The sequence below is a fragment of the Tenrec ecaudatus genome, chromosome 8 (genome assembly GCF_050624435.1).
Source record: "Tenrec ecaudatus isolate mTenEca1 chromosome 8, mTenEca1.hap1, whole genome shotgun sequence".
NCBI classification, from domain to species: Eukaryota; Metazoa; Chordata; class Mammalia; order Afrosoricida; family Tenrecidae; genus Tenrec; species Tenrec ecaudatus.
The window spans coordinates 11760937-11775980 of record NC_134537.1 but is presented as its reverse complement, the minus strand read 5'-3'; positions in this window follow the sequence as shown (position 1 = coordinate 11775980).

Below are 15044 nucleotides of genomic sequence, written 5' to 3'. Positions count from 1 at the left end.
GGTTTTTTGAGTTTGACTTCCAGAGCAAAGGTTTGGTCCCCCTCTCCTGTCCCCGTCCCCCACTTCAGTTTTCCCATCTGTCAAATGAAGTTGTTTGGCCAATGTTAATGCTCCCTAACTCAGTTTCTAAAAGACACTGCCTGCTGATCAGGGAGTTAGGCAGGGCAGGGTGCTAGAATGGGCAAGGGTCTCTCTCCGGCTGTCTGGATGTCTACCCTGCGGGGCTCTGTGTGAGGCACCCAGAAAGAACACAGACAAGTGGCACCTTCGGCAAGGCCAGGGGCAGAGGGTAGCTCAGAGTAGGGAGCCCAAGGGTGATGGCTTGGGGAGCAGGAAGACCAGGAGAGAGTAACTAAACTGAAGGGTGGGAGGATTCCAAGGATTGATTACGTGATATGCTTTCCCCAGGAAAGCGTCCCCCGGCCTGGGCTGGGCTCACCAGATGTTCCCCAGATGTTGTTCTCCCTCTGGGATCCCAACGAAGTTCTTCCTGTTCGTGGAGAAATGAATGGCCTGTTCCAAGGCGAGGAGGGTGGAGTCTAGAGCGTCCATCTGTGACCAAGGCTCATAGGCAAAGAAACACACTTACACATCCTCTGGGAATTTCTGAATCCTGAGAACTGCCCTTCCATGGAGGTATCCATCTGCGGGCCATCCATTCTGGGTAAACAAAAAGTTGTCACCGTTGTAAATTAAATTTTCTAAATTAAAGATTAACTATGCATCTCTATCAGAAAGACTCCAAAGGACTGACAGTCCCGACTGAAGATTGAGTTTGTTGTACATTGTTGTCCTCAAAAACTCACTACCATCCAGATGATACCAACATGTATTCAACTTGCAGGACAGGGAAGAACTGCCCCTGCAGGTGTCCCAGACTTTAACTCTTTAACAGAATGGAAAGCCCTCGTCTTTCTCCCTCAGAACTGGCTGGTTGATTCGAACTGCTGACCTTGCAATTAGCCCAGTGCGGAACCCGCTATGAGCCCCAGGGTTCCCTATATTGTTGGCAGGGATGTAAATTGGTACCATCAGCTGGGAAGATAATTTGGAAGTGCTACTTGAACTAAATAGGCAAGCTCAATGATCCTGTGAGTTCAAGTCCTAAACATATCCCAAAGAGAAACAAGTTCTTATCCACCTAGTGACATTTATGAGGATGTCCACAGCAGCATGAGTTATAATAGCCTCAGGCTGGAAACAACCCACATGTCCTACCCACATGTGAATGGAAACGGATTTTGTCTCCCGTGGAATATTACAAGGCAGTGAAAAAGAACGGCTCTTTATCTCACACAACTTGGATGAATCCCCAAAGCATGTTGACTAGAAGAAGCCAGACCCCAGAGAGGAATAATGATAATTCCTTTGATGGGAGGTTTAAAATTGGACGGAACCAAGACGGAGTATGAGAGTCCTGGCCGGGAAGGAGTTCCTGGAACCCCTACTTTCTAGGAAGGTCTTGATCTGAGCTGTGCTTGCACAGGTAGGGATGTAAAAGTTCAAGTGCTACGCATGAGTCGTCCATCTTACCATGCATTTTACCTTGACTGGAAAAAGGAGGAAGGAGCAAGACGACAGTTCCAGATGTGAAGAAGATGCCACTGTTTTCAGCCTTCCACCTAACCTTGACCCTGAGCTTAGTTAGGGCCAGCACCAACCATTTTAGTTTCTGTCTGCTCAGCTGTGAACCGAGAAGCAAACGATTTGAACCCACCAGCTGTCCCGAGAGAGAACGATGTGTCGGTCTGCTTCTGTCAGGATGCCAGTCTTTGAAAGCTTCCAGGGAATTGGTACTCTGTCCCGTAGGACCACTGAGTCGGAATTCACTCGGGAGCGGACATGTCTGTCGATAGACATGGTATTCCGCTGCGGTTCTCATATTAAGGGTTTCCTTTTGCTCAGATGAACAAGTGTGCTCAGGGAAGCAGCGGTCTTGAAATCAAACGATACGTGGAGTGGGCAAATGCCTTTCTTAGACCTGTTTACATCGTGGGAGAGCAAAAATGGCCCATCTGATAGCTGGGCAACTCTGATAGACCACCTTCCCCAAGCCTCATAGGTCTTTTCAATCGCCTAATAGGCCTGCGAACATCAGACAACGAATAAGGAGGCCCAAAGAATTGATGCATTTAAATGACGATGCTCCAGAAATATTCCAAGTGCTGTGGCCTGCCAGAAGAACAAACCAATTTATCTTGGACATACAGCCAGGGTGCTTCCTGAAGGTGAAGGTGAAGAGACTTGTCTCACGTACTTTGATCGTGTTCTCAGGAGAGACCCATCCGTGGAGGACATCGTGCTTGGTCCAGTAGAGGGTTCACGGGAACGAGGAAGACCCTATGCGAGATGGGTTGACAGAGTGGCCGCAACAAGGGGCTGCAAGATCACAAGGCTTGTGGGGATGGCACAGGACTCCGCAGTGGTTCCTTCTGCAATACATAACGGTCGCTACGCGAGCCGGAAACGACTCCCATGGCACCTAACAGTGACAAAAATCTTCAAGTTCATCAAATCAGCTGAGTCCCTAGGGTACAGTCAGCCGGGTCATTCTGTCTGGACCTTCCACCCCAGCACTCTTCAGGCTTGGTGGAGGCCCGTGGCCGACTTGCCCTGGCTCTCTGATATTAAAGGACAGGCTTGTGGATTCACAGAGAGCTCGCGGGAGGCTCTACTGCTTTACAGCCACCTCTCCTTGGAGGGAGGAAAGGGCAGCTTTGGGGAGACTGGGAACAGCGAATAAAGTCCTGTCCCCTTGGCCAAGGACTCTGGACAACCTCCGCCCCACCTCTCAGTCCCGAGGAGAACCCCTGCCTCTTTACCTTGCTTTCTCCTCCTCCACCTCTCCTCTTCTGTGCCCCATCTCTCCCCAACCCTGGCTCCCTTAGCCAGTAGTACCCTAACTTGTGACCCAGGGGGCAGGTCTCTGGAGGGGGGGACTCCAAATGATTCTGCTGCATGTTGAAGTTTGAAAATCAATGAGCTAGTGAAGGGGTTAAGGAGCACTGGTGTCTGTCTGTCTGTCTGTCTTAGTGGGTGAAGAGTTGGGCTGCTAACTTCAAGGTCAGCAGTTTGTACCCACCAAGCAGTCATTGGGAAGAAAGAGGGGGCCTTTGCTTACATGAAAGCTGTACAGTTTCACAACTTGTAAGGGGCTGTTCTACTCTGCCCTAGCAGATCAATACGAGTCAACATGGACTTGATGTGTGTGGGTAGGTACGTAAGAGATAGGCAAGCCAAAACTGAGAAGAAAGAGAGCTCTTTTCAAGCACATTTCACAAACGTGTTTTGTTTGTTTAAATTGCAACACTTTTGAATGCAAATCTGTGGATGAAAAATTCTGGCCATTAAATTCTGGGTCAAAGGATTTTGACAGACACTGCCAAATCACCCTCGTAGAAATTGCACCAACAGGGTCTGAGAACGTTTCTCTCCCAAGCCTTCCTTGACACTAACTGTTATCAAATATATTGATCTCTGCTAATCTGATAGGAGGACAATTTACTGTCTTCACCGGCACTTCTCTAACTGTGAGTGAAGTTGAGACTTTTATAAGCCATTTGTATTTTGGTGTAAAATGTCAATTTATAGTGTGTACTCTTTTTATTCTGGGTTGTTTATGCTCTTTGAGGATTAAGAAGACAAGCCCTTCTGTCTGTAACATGTAGTGTGCTTTAAAAAAATTTTTAACTTGGTTTATGGTATATTTTTGCCGTTTAGAAGCCTTAAATTATTCTATTCCTGAAATCTCTTAAATATATGCTGTAGCAATTCTGGGCTTTCTGTGCTGTGTTCCCTACCACAATATAAATAAGTCCACCACTTTTCTCTAGAAGCCCTGATGGTGGAGTGGTTATGTATTGGCCTGCTAAAGGCAAGGGCAGCAGTTAAAAACCACCAGCCGCTCCAAGGGGGAAAGACAAGGCTTTCTACTCCCATACAAGAGTTAGAGTGGCATCTCAGAAACCCACAGGGGCGGGTATGCCTGTTCGATAGGACTGCTAAGAGTCTGCCCGGACTCTGGGGCAGCAAGTCGATTTTTCCCTCTGAAAGCATGGTGGAGAACCACTTGTAGTATTATCCTGGCTGCAAGGTCAGAAGTGGGAAATCACCAGGCGGGTCCGTGGGAGAAAGAAGAGGCTTTCTACTCCCGCAAAGAGGTACAGTCTCAGAAACCCGAAGGGGTGAATGTTACCCTGTCATACAGGTTCACGATGAGTCAGAATTGGACACAAACAAGAGTTCTCTCCCTTGAACCTCTTAGTGGGTTCCAGCTGACAAGTTCACTGAAAAGGCATTAACGTCTTTAACATGTCGAGCCTTCTTATCCAAAAGCTTCGCATGGGATGTTGACTTCTCTGTATAATATTAGTGTTATCTTTCTAAAGGTGCAATGAACTCCTTTAAATACATTTCTAAATATCTTTTGTGTTGCTGCTGTAAACAGAATGCCTATTAGACTTTCTGGTAAGTTATAGATATGCATGTTTTCAAATTCAGGGCTTGGGCATTGGGCTGCTAACCCCAAGGGCAGCGATCTGAACCCCTCCAGCCATTCCAGGTGAGAAAGACTTGGCTTTCTACTCTGTGGAAAAAGTTAGTCTTGGAAATTCACGGGGACAGGTCTACCCTATCCTGTAGGACCACTGTGAGTCAGAGTCGACTCAATGTCAGTGAGTTTGAGGCTTATTGCCTTTTGTATGTTAACCGACCTGAATTCTCTTAGGGCCTCTAATGGTCGTGCATTTTTCAATCTCATCATGTGTGCATCGCTTAGCTTCCTCTTTCTGCTTGTGCTTCTCATTGTGGTCTCACGGTTTCAGTTTGACCCAGTGGAGCCATGATCAGTGACAGTGGGGGAGACATGGCACTCTCTCCATCTTTTGGACTTTCATGGGGATATATTTTCTGTTTCACTTCAGGATGATGCTCACCCATCACCCCACTTTCATCACACACGTGCACGTATAAAACTATTTGAAGGACGCATCCATTATATTTTCTTCCTCTGCAATTTTGTTTATTGTTAGCAGGAACAGACGTGGGATTTTTGTCCAATGCCCTGTGGGCATCCTTTGAGAAAATATCAGATAGTTTTCTTTGCCCTGTCAACACAGTGAGTTTTATTAGCAACTTGCTAACACTGTTGAACCACCTGGATTGGTTACTTGGCTGAGCTCTCTTGGACACGCTAAATCATTCTTTTGATAGCGTGCTGACTTATTCTTGCTAGTATCTCATTTGAGATCTTTGTGTATCAACTTTGTTGCTGCTGCTGCTACTGATGGTAGCCTTGAGTCCCTTCCTGCTCATAGTGACCCGCGGACAACATTCACTTGAATCACATCGAATGTTGCTTCAGGATCTTCACATCCTTATATTTTTTCTTGGTGTGTCTTGAGCTGATGGGGTAGGTGGAAACCTACTGTTGTTCTTTTCCCAAGTTCAACTCACATTTCTGGGTATTTTAATTCTTTGTGGTCATGTGATCTGATTCTTGACCAAGTAGCCATGCTACTTGGTGCAGAGATCTCTGAACACTACATTCTTCAGACGGCTTAGTGTCTTGGCTCACACGTGGGCAAACTCCCTTTTACCTCAAACCGAGTTTTGATTTTATAACCCCAGCTGAGTCATGTTGCTGTTTCACCCAGCGTTTTCTGGTAGCGCTTGGTTTATGTCTTATATTTAACCTTCCCTGGTTATTTTGGTGAAGATACATGTCTTGCTAAAATAGAATGATGAGACATTGTTTTACCATCCAATGTGGGACTCTTTTTTGGATTTTTTTTCCCTATCAAAAGAGTGGGCTTATTTCACTTTCTTTTGTTGATTTGTGATGCACTACGATTCTCTCATCTTATCTTAAACCAAGACCAAACTCACTGCCAGGTAGTCATCGATGTCAATTCATAGTGACCCTGCAGGACAGGGTAGACCTGCCCCTGTGAGTTTCTGAGACTGTAACTATTGTAGAAAGCCCTGCTGGTTTTGAACTGCTGATCGTGAGGATCGCAGGCCGGCTCATAACCACTATGCCACCGAGGCTCCTAATCTGACCTTAGGCTCTGTTTTCCATTTTAACACTTTCTCTCGGTGTGTGTTCTGTTTTGCTTGCTATGCATATGTGTTTGTATTTTCGTCTGAGGAGTTGAAAGTTGATCGTCTGTTTTTTTTTTCATGGTTTCTAGTGGCTGTCTTTCTATTTATTTACTTCTTTGCCCAGAGAAGATGACTTTGAAACGTAGAGAAAGAGTCATATTTACAGGGGCATCTTGCTGTCTTGTTCTCCACATGAGAAACAGTGACCATCTCACCTGGAAGCCAAAGAACCAGCAGATGACAGAACCGAGATACTGCTGCTGAATGGAGTCACCTACATCCAAGCAGTACCCCGGACACAGAGGAAGGCTGTGTCATTTCTTGTTTTAAAACCTCATGTGAATCTCTTTCCCTCAACAGCCGCCATGCTTGGGTCAACAGTGTCTTTTATTTGGGGTCCATTTCTCTGCAGAGTGCTCTGAAGGGAACTTGTCGAATTGAAGGCATTCACTCTGCTCTTTGTTCAGACACAGATCAAGATCAGGAGCTGGATTGTTGCCTGACAGCTGGTCTTTGTGAATCCAGTTGGTGTTCAGATGCACATTGTGTGTGTGTGTGTGTGTGTGTGTGTGTGGAGGGGGGTGTTTAAAATTCTCTGAATTGATGCGAGTTGATCAGTCAGGTGCCAACAGAAAATGCACACTCAAAATCAGATGATTTTAAGAAGTCATATTTAACAAAAGAACTGCCCACCAATGTGTCTGCAGGAGGGCCATAAGGGATGACCCCAGCAGCAGAGCTTTCACTGCCAACAGGCCCAAAGGAAAAAGAGGAGATAGAAGGGGGTCTCCAGGAGAGAGAGAGTTAGGTGGGCTGTCAGCCCGGGTGGTGTAGTGGTTACAAGGTCAGCAGTTCGAACCCACGAGTGACTTTGCAGGAGACAGGCGAAGCTTCCTACCTCTGTGAAGGGCAGCCTTGGGAATCCACCAGGGCAGTTCTGGTCTGTCCTGCGGGTGGCTCCGAGTCAGAGTTGACTTGATGGCAGTGAGTTTGTTTGTGATTGAATGATGCATCTTACCCATGGTGACTCGCAAGTGGGAAACCGGGCACTGACTGAGTGCCCTAATGCCCTTTTCCCTCTCCCCATACCCTGCTGGGACGCCCTCCTCTAATCGTGCACAGGAATCCAGCGATACACAGAGCAAAAAGTTACCAAGCCTGTTTCCCTCGTGCCATGGGCTGTATTTTGTGCCCTACCACCACCAGAGCCTCCTAATGTGTGTTGACTTGGCTGGGCCATAATTCTCAATGGTTTAGGAGATATATAGGAGTAGTGTCATTTGTCAGTTATGTAATGAGGTCATCATGCCCCACGGTGTGGCCTCCTGTGATTGGCCCGTCCATTGTAAGGGGATTCGATGGTCCTGGTGTCGGAGGGAGGAATACAGCACTCTGACGGGTCGCACAGCCTCCATCTGATGTAAGGAGACCGTCCCTGGCATGTGGCCTGCATCACCATTTTTCCCCCCTTACAAGATACAAAAGGCAAGAGAAGTGAGCGTGGGAGCAAGGGATACCTGCTGAGGTCACCAAGAAAGAAGAGACAGGGCAGAACCTGTCCTTTGAACTTCATAGCTGTGTTAGGCTGGGTTGACTAGAGGAACAAATCCAGTGACATGCATATATGTGTAAGAAAGAGCTTTATATCAACGAGTAATTGGATATCAAGCACACATCCCAGCCCAGTCTAAATCAAGTCCTTAAGTCCAGTTCTAGTCCATAAATCACTCTTCAGACTCACGAAGCCACATGCCACGATGTAAGAAGATCACAAGCTGGTGGGTGCAAAGCTTTAAGGGTCCAATGGTGGTAGACACACCTCCACCTGCCCCAGGCCCACGCAGGCCTCAGCATGGCTCCTTATCAGGAAGGTGAAGGCTGAGAGAGAGAGAGAGAGCGGAAGTTCCTAGGATCCTCCTTATGAGAAGGTCACGCCCACCAGGAGGTGCCATCAGCCTGTGACCTGACTGACAGGCTAGTCTCCACCCGTACATTTTTATATCATTACGTTGACATGAAAATTATGCAACCAATGGTTCTCAACTTGTGGGTTGTGACCCTTTTGGGTGGTCGAACGACCCTTTCACAGGGGTCGCCCAATTCATCACAATAGAAAAATGACAGTGTTGAAGTAGCAATGAAAACAATTTATGGTTGGAGGGTCCCCACCACATGAGGAACTGTATGAAAGGCTCGCGACATGAGGAAGGTGGAAAACCACTGCCCTAGGCCCAGGGGAAGACTGATGGCAAGACACATGGACATCCCCGAGGAATGCCAGGCCCACAGACATTGGGAGGAGACAAGACCCTTCCCCCAGGGTCAACAGAGAGACGTCACCTCCTTGAGCTTATGCCTGGATTTATACTACTAGCTTCTTAACATGTGAGAGCATCAGTTTGATTATCTAATTGTGGTCCTTCTGGCATGGCAGCAGAAGATAACGCATCTATTTTCTGGAAACACAAGGTGGGCTGAATCATACTGCATCCATCAGAGGTGCACCTATTAGGGACGTTTTCCATGATTATCAGTCATAAAGACCCCAGCTTTACCAAGGCTTTACACATACTAGAAGGTATTTCTTTTAATCATTTTATTAGGGGCTCATACAACTCTTATCACAATCCATAGATACATCAATTGTGTAAAGCACTTTTGTACATTCATTGACTTCATTATTCTCGAAATATTTGCTCTCCACTTAAGCCCCTGGCATTAGGTCCTCGTTTTTCCCCTCCCTGCCCCCTCCCCCATCCCTCATGAACCCTTGATAATTTATAAATTATTATTTTGTCATATCTTGCCCTGTCCAACGTCTCCCTTCACCCACTTTTCTGTTGTCCATTCCCCAGGGAGAAGGTCACATGTAGATCTTGTAACCAGTTCTCCCTTTCCAACCCACCCTCCTTCTACCCTCCCAGTATCGCCGCTCTCACAACTTGTCTTGAAGGGATCATCCACCCTGAATTCCCCGTGTTTCCAGTTCCTATCTGTACCAGTGTACACACTCTGGTCTAGCCATACTTGCAAGGTAGAATTGGGATCATGATAGTGGGGGAGGGTGGGGAAGAAGTATTTAGGAACTAGAGGAAAGTTGTATTTTTCATCATTGCTACATCACACCCTGTCTAGCTCGTCTCCTCCCTGAGACCCTTCTGTAAGAGGATCTCCAGTGACCTACAAATGGGTTTGGATCTCCACTCCGCACTCCCCCCACTCATTCACTATAAGATTTTTTTGTTCTGATGATGCCTGATACCTGATCCTTTTGACACCTCCAGCCAGAAGGTATTTCTACACTGTGTGTCAGAGGAAGTTGGGAACTCGGCCACCAGCCACCGGTGTTCCTTCCGAAGCTTGACATCTCGAGAATGTTCTCAGTCTTCACCTTGTGTTTTTGGCTTCCTGCTTGCACCAGGTACCATGACTGCCTGCGCCCAGCGAGGAAGCCTTCAGTGCAGGGCCAGCACCTGCATTCCTGGCTCAGCAAGCCCACCATGCCTCAGAAGCACTCTTCCACAGAGCACGTCCTGGATCTTTCTTTGGCCGGCAGGGTCTGTCCCTTAGAGCTGCAAAGGAGGCTGGGAAAGCAGGGCTGACTTAGACAACTTGTAACTTGGAGTTCTTTGCCTGCCATGAAAAGCTCTTGGGCAGGAATCAAAACCGGGGATCTGTTAGAAGAAAGAAGGGATAGAATTAATTCTGGGTCAACAGCTACCAAGGCTTGCCACCGTGACTTTATTGAACAAGAGCGCCGATTGTCTGCTTGCGCTCCTTTGGGATAGCAATCGCTCTCCCACACGGTGTGCCGTTGATTTTAGGTGGCATTCAAACAGGTCGTCTGATCCGGTCATTTGGCCAAGCGCTTGCACGGGTCTCAAGCTGAGCATAACAGCCATGTAGGGGCCACAGAGTGCACTGTGTTGCTCTTCTCTGGAAGGAGACAGCACCGATGTAACTCACGGGCTCCGGTGGTGGTGATTTCCCTTCGGTCTCTCAGGACACGACGCCTCCACATCTGGCATGGAATGGTTATCTGATGCGCACGGAAACACTCAGTGGGTGTTGGAAATACCGACCGGGTGGGATGGGAAGAGGGTGCAAAAGCCTCCTCGGGCTCCCTGGTACTGTGGAACGGGGCCACGGGAGCCAGCGCCTGGGGACGAGAGGCCATGTGCTGCCAGATGGACAGAACCCCATCTTTCAATAGCCATTCCCACCCCTCGGCTTTCGCTTCATTGCACCCCTCGCATATATCCGATCTCATTCTGGAATATCATTTGCCCCAGTACATGTGATCACATTTCTATGTTGGTCTTCTCTCTCTCTCTCTCTCTTTCCTCTTTCACTCTTCTCTCTCTCTCCCTCCCTCCCTCTCCCCCTCTTACACTGTCTTTCTATCTCTCCCCCCTCTCCTCTGTCTTCTCCCCTTTTCTCCTTTCTCTTTTTTATCTCTCTCTCTCCGTCCCTCCTTCCCTCCCTCCCCTCTCCTCTCTCTCTCTGAAATATCCCAGCTGACCCTTCAGGAATAACTTCTCTAGTTGACCCTGCTGATTTTAGAAATAGGAAGGGTGAGGCCCAGAGTAGGGACTTGATCTGTGTAAGGCCACCCCCGCCATCCGAGGCAGGGCTTTCCGTAGTGGAACCAGCGGAGCAAAAGTGCATCCTGAGACGTTGGGAGGTCTTCTTGGACTTGGACCGTCTGGCCTGCACTCCACCCCACCCCCAGGCCTGGCGTCCAGGAGCATCCACCCAGAGAGCGGACAGGAACCTGTTGACATAAGCCCTGGGCAGGAGGAGAATAAGGACGGAGCAGTAGGAGCCTGGATGGGGCCTCTGGCTAGTTGAGGGGCTGGGTCCTCACCCCTCGGAGGCCCTCCCAGCCTCAGCCCTTGTGTAGTAGAAAGACGCTCTCTGACTCCCACCGTTGAATTAGCGGTTTCTCTTGGACAGGTTTTCCCCAAAGAAGTCTCCATCTGTGATCTAGTGCTGCTGTACCAGCGCAAGCGGGTGGCTTGGACAAACAGACGGCTATTTCCTCACAGTTCCACCAACCGAACGGTGGCTGACAAGGCCAGTCCTACCCATAGTGAGTCTACGGGACAGAACAGAACTTCCTTATTAGAGTTTCTAAGGCTGAGATCCTTATGGAAGCACACCGCCACGTCTTTGTCCCTCTGAGGGGCTGATTGGTTTGAACTGCCAGCCGTTAGGGTAGCAGCCAAACACTTGACTACTGTACCACAGTTCAGGAGGCTAGGAGTCCACATTCAGCGCACCACCTTTAGGGGAAGGTTTTCGCTGTGTCGGCTCTGGGGGAAGGATCTTGCAATACCTGTGTCCCCTTGCTTAATCTGCTCTCTCTCTCTCTCTCTCTCTCTCTCTCTCTCTCTCTCTCTCTCTCTCTGTGTGTGTGTGTGTGTGTGTGTGTGTGTGTGTGTGTGTAAATAAGCTTTTAGGAGTTCAAGTGAAGCTTACGAGACTACATTCTCACAGACGAGCAGGGGTCATCTCTGGAAAGCAGGGAGGGCAGCGTGGAGAGACACAAAGAGAGACCAGGAAAGGGGCTGGATGGAACTGTTCTTTCTATTTCAAGAGATCAACTCAAGATAGACCTTACGATAATACGTTCCAACGATCAAAAATACATCCCTAGTGAGATTATAACCATAGGAACACCGTCAGCTGTGACTTCAAGCACAACAGAACAGCACACTCTTCCATCCTGCGCCATGCGCACAATTATTGTTTTTGAGTCCATTCTTGCACATATACACACAAAACTAAAAAAGATAAAATAAAACTCACACTCACTGCCTTCAAGTCAATACCAACCCGCAGCAACCCTACAGGGCAGGCTAGAACTGTCCCTGTGGATTTCCAAGACTGTAACTCTTTACGGGAGTAGAAAGCCTCGCCTTTCTCCTGCTCTTGCAGGTATAGGAGTCAAGATATACAACACATTTGGGGGGGTATGGGGGAGGCACAATCCAATTTATAACACCATTCAAATAGCATGTGTCAACCCACATGCTTCTCTCTGGGATGAGACTCCTGCTCTGGGGGTCTCAATGTGCCCACGAGATTGATTCAGGTGTGTGTGTGTGTGTATGTGTAAGACAGCACTTTATATCAAAGAAAAATTGTATATTAAGCAAACATCTCAGCCCAATGCAAACCAAGTCCATAATTCTGATATTAGCCCATATATCCAATAATAGTCCATAAATTCCTATTTAGACTCACAGAGCACATGCAATGATATTGAATGCAGGAAGATTGCGGGCTGGTGGATAGAAATTCCTGTGGATCCAACGGCGGTAGATGCATCTCTAGGACTCTGGCTGCCATTAGCATGGCTCCATATGGCTTGTCAACAGGAAGGTGAAGCACAGTGAATTCAGGTCTTATGGAAGAAGGCGGGCTCTGTCTCTCTGCTTAGTCTTTAACTATTTCACCTGAGAAAAGCTTATGATCCTGTCCACCTTTTTCAGAAAGAAAAAAGTTGGCTTCTGATGAAGGAATGTGATTATCTGTTTCATGGGTTCAGTCTACAGAACTTTCCTGATTTCCACTCGACAGACTGAGACACCCCAAGCTAAGAGAGTTCACCCTGAACCCCAGACAGAACAGACTTTGGACCTGCTTCAGTGGCTGGCTTCTGATGAATAGAAGACAGGAGCAATGCTGTGTGGCTTACAAGCGTGGGTTAGAGAAGGTGATAGAGTGACAGTCTGGCTCTTTCTCGAGACTCTCAACCTTGGAATTCATCCACCACACCATACTGTGAGGAAGCCCAGACAGACCCAGTCAAGATCTAGGCGGACAGGTCACATTGACTCTTAGATGTATGAATGCCTTCAGATGATGATCACCAAATTCTAATGACATTAGATTCATGAGAAAAATAGAAATGGTTGTGTTCAACTATTAAGTTTGGGGTGGGGGGGTGATTTGTGATGCAGTTGTAGATAATTGGACCTGTGCTAACGCACATTCAGTACTTACTAAGAGCCAAAGTTTGCGTTGAACACGCCACAGGGCTATGGTCACTTTAATCCTCTGACAACCCTATTAGGTAGATATCTATAAGGAGTTCTGGGGCACAACGCTTCAACACTTACTTGCCTGCTAACTGGAAGAGTGTGAACCCACCAACTGCTCCTGGGTAGGCGCCCATAAAGAGGACAGTCTAGGAGACCTGAGGAGCCATTCTACTTTGTCCTATAGGGTCACGGAGAGTCAGAAACAAATCCGATGCAATGGAGACTGGGTGTTCCAACTTACGGACAAGGAAACTGAAACTCAGAGCAGGTCAGGAAGTGACTGCTCTGAGTCACAGCACTTTTAAGTGGCAGCAGCAGGAATGGGGACAGTCATGTCTTCATAAACGACTTCTCTGGGTAGGAAAAGGCCATGCTTTCTAGTGTGTGCCCATTCATGTTCATGGTGTAAATTCTTCCACCATGGCTGATATCAAGCGATGAGCCACTGAATGTGAAACTGGACAGGGATGCCCAGGTTCTGCTCACGAGCCAGGCTGAGCTGGCTCCAGGACTCCACTGAGTGGAGCTGTCTTTTTCAGCAGGACAAAGGCAGGGAGATGGAAAAGTGTAGGGAAGGTTGAGGAGTCCTTTGAGTTTCTTGGGGAGTGGGAGAGATGGAGATGGAGCAGGGGGCCGGAACGGATCTTTGCACATCACTATCAGACTCCCTGCTCTCTTTCTGGCCACTGGCCTTTGGGAAACCCCACATCAGACAAATCTCATATCTGTCAAATAGGGAACCCCACTCCCTGGCCAAGGAAGCTGCTAAGGGAAGAGAAGGGAAGGGGAGGGGAGGGAAGATAAGTTTCCCAAAGCTACCCACCGCCATTCTCCTTCTCCCATCCCTCCATTTGTTAACAGAAAAGCTTTCTGAACTGGGTTTGAGATCCTAGAGGAGGCTGCCTGTGGTAGTTACATAATATGATGTCAACTTGAGACTATTAAGAGTGAAGGGATAGAGTTTAGCCTGTCAATCAGGTCACAGCTTGATGACCTCACTTGGACGTGCTAAGGAGATAACTAGCTCACTGGAGGCCAGATACACACACACTATGCTTTGCCTTCCTGCTGACAAGCCACTTGGAACAAAGATAGAACCCAAGCCCTGGAGCTGGAGGAGCCACTTGGAGACACACACCAGTGCTGAAATGCTTCTACCACCACTGGATCCACCAGACTTTCCACCCACTGGCCTGTGATCTTCCTGCATTTGGTGTCGTTGCATACGTTGCATGAGTCTGAAGAGGAATTTATAGACTGGGATCAGACATATGAGCTAATATCAGACTTATGGACTTGATCTGCACTGGGCTGGGATATTTTCTTAATATGCAATGACTCTTTAGATACAGCTTTTTCTTATTCACATATGAGTCTCCCTGGATTTGTTTCTCTAGTCATCCCAGACTAACACACCATCTCAGAAAGGCGTCAGGGAAAGAGGCTGCCTCCATTGAAGGCCCCACCCTCAGGACCTGCAATAGAGATAAGAATCAGTACAATAATCTTGAAAGAATTTACACTAATTTAGGCCTGATTCTTTTTTTCCCTCCTGTTGTGTTGAAATATCTGTAAGAAAACACTTGTCATTTCTTCCATTTTTATGTACAATCTGTGACTTCCATGTCACCACTTCCAAATGTTCTCAGAAGCTACTTCTTTAGCAAGGCGTCCCCGTTTCCCTCTCCCATCAGCCCCGCCCCCCTGCCTCTAAGACATTCTGGCCTCTGTACATTTGCCTAGTCTGAATAATTCATAAAACGGGGATCATGCAATATGTGCCCCTTTATTTCACTTAGCGTAAATGTCTTCAGGTTTATCCATGCTGTCCCATGTGTCAGACCTCCTCTCTTTATGACCCAGGTCCATGGAGCTGAGACTCATAGACACTCC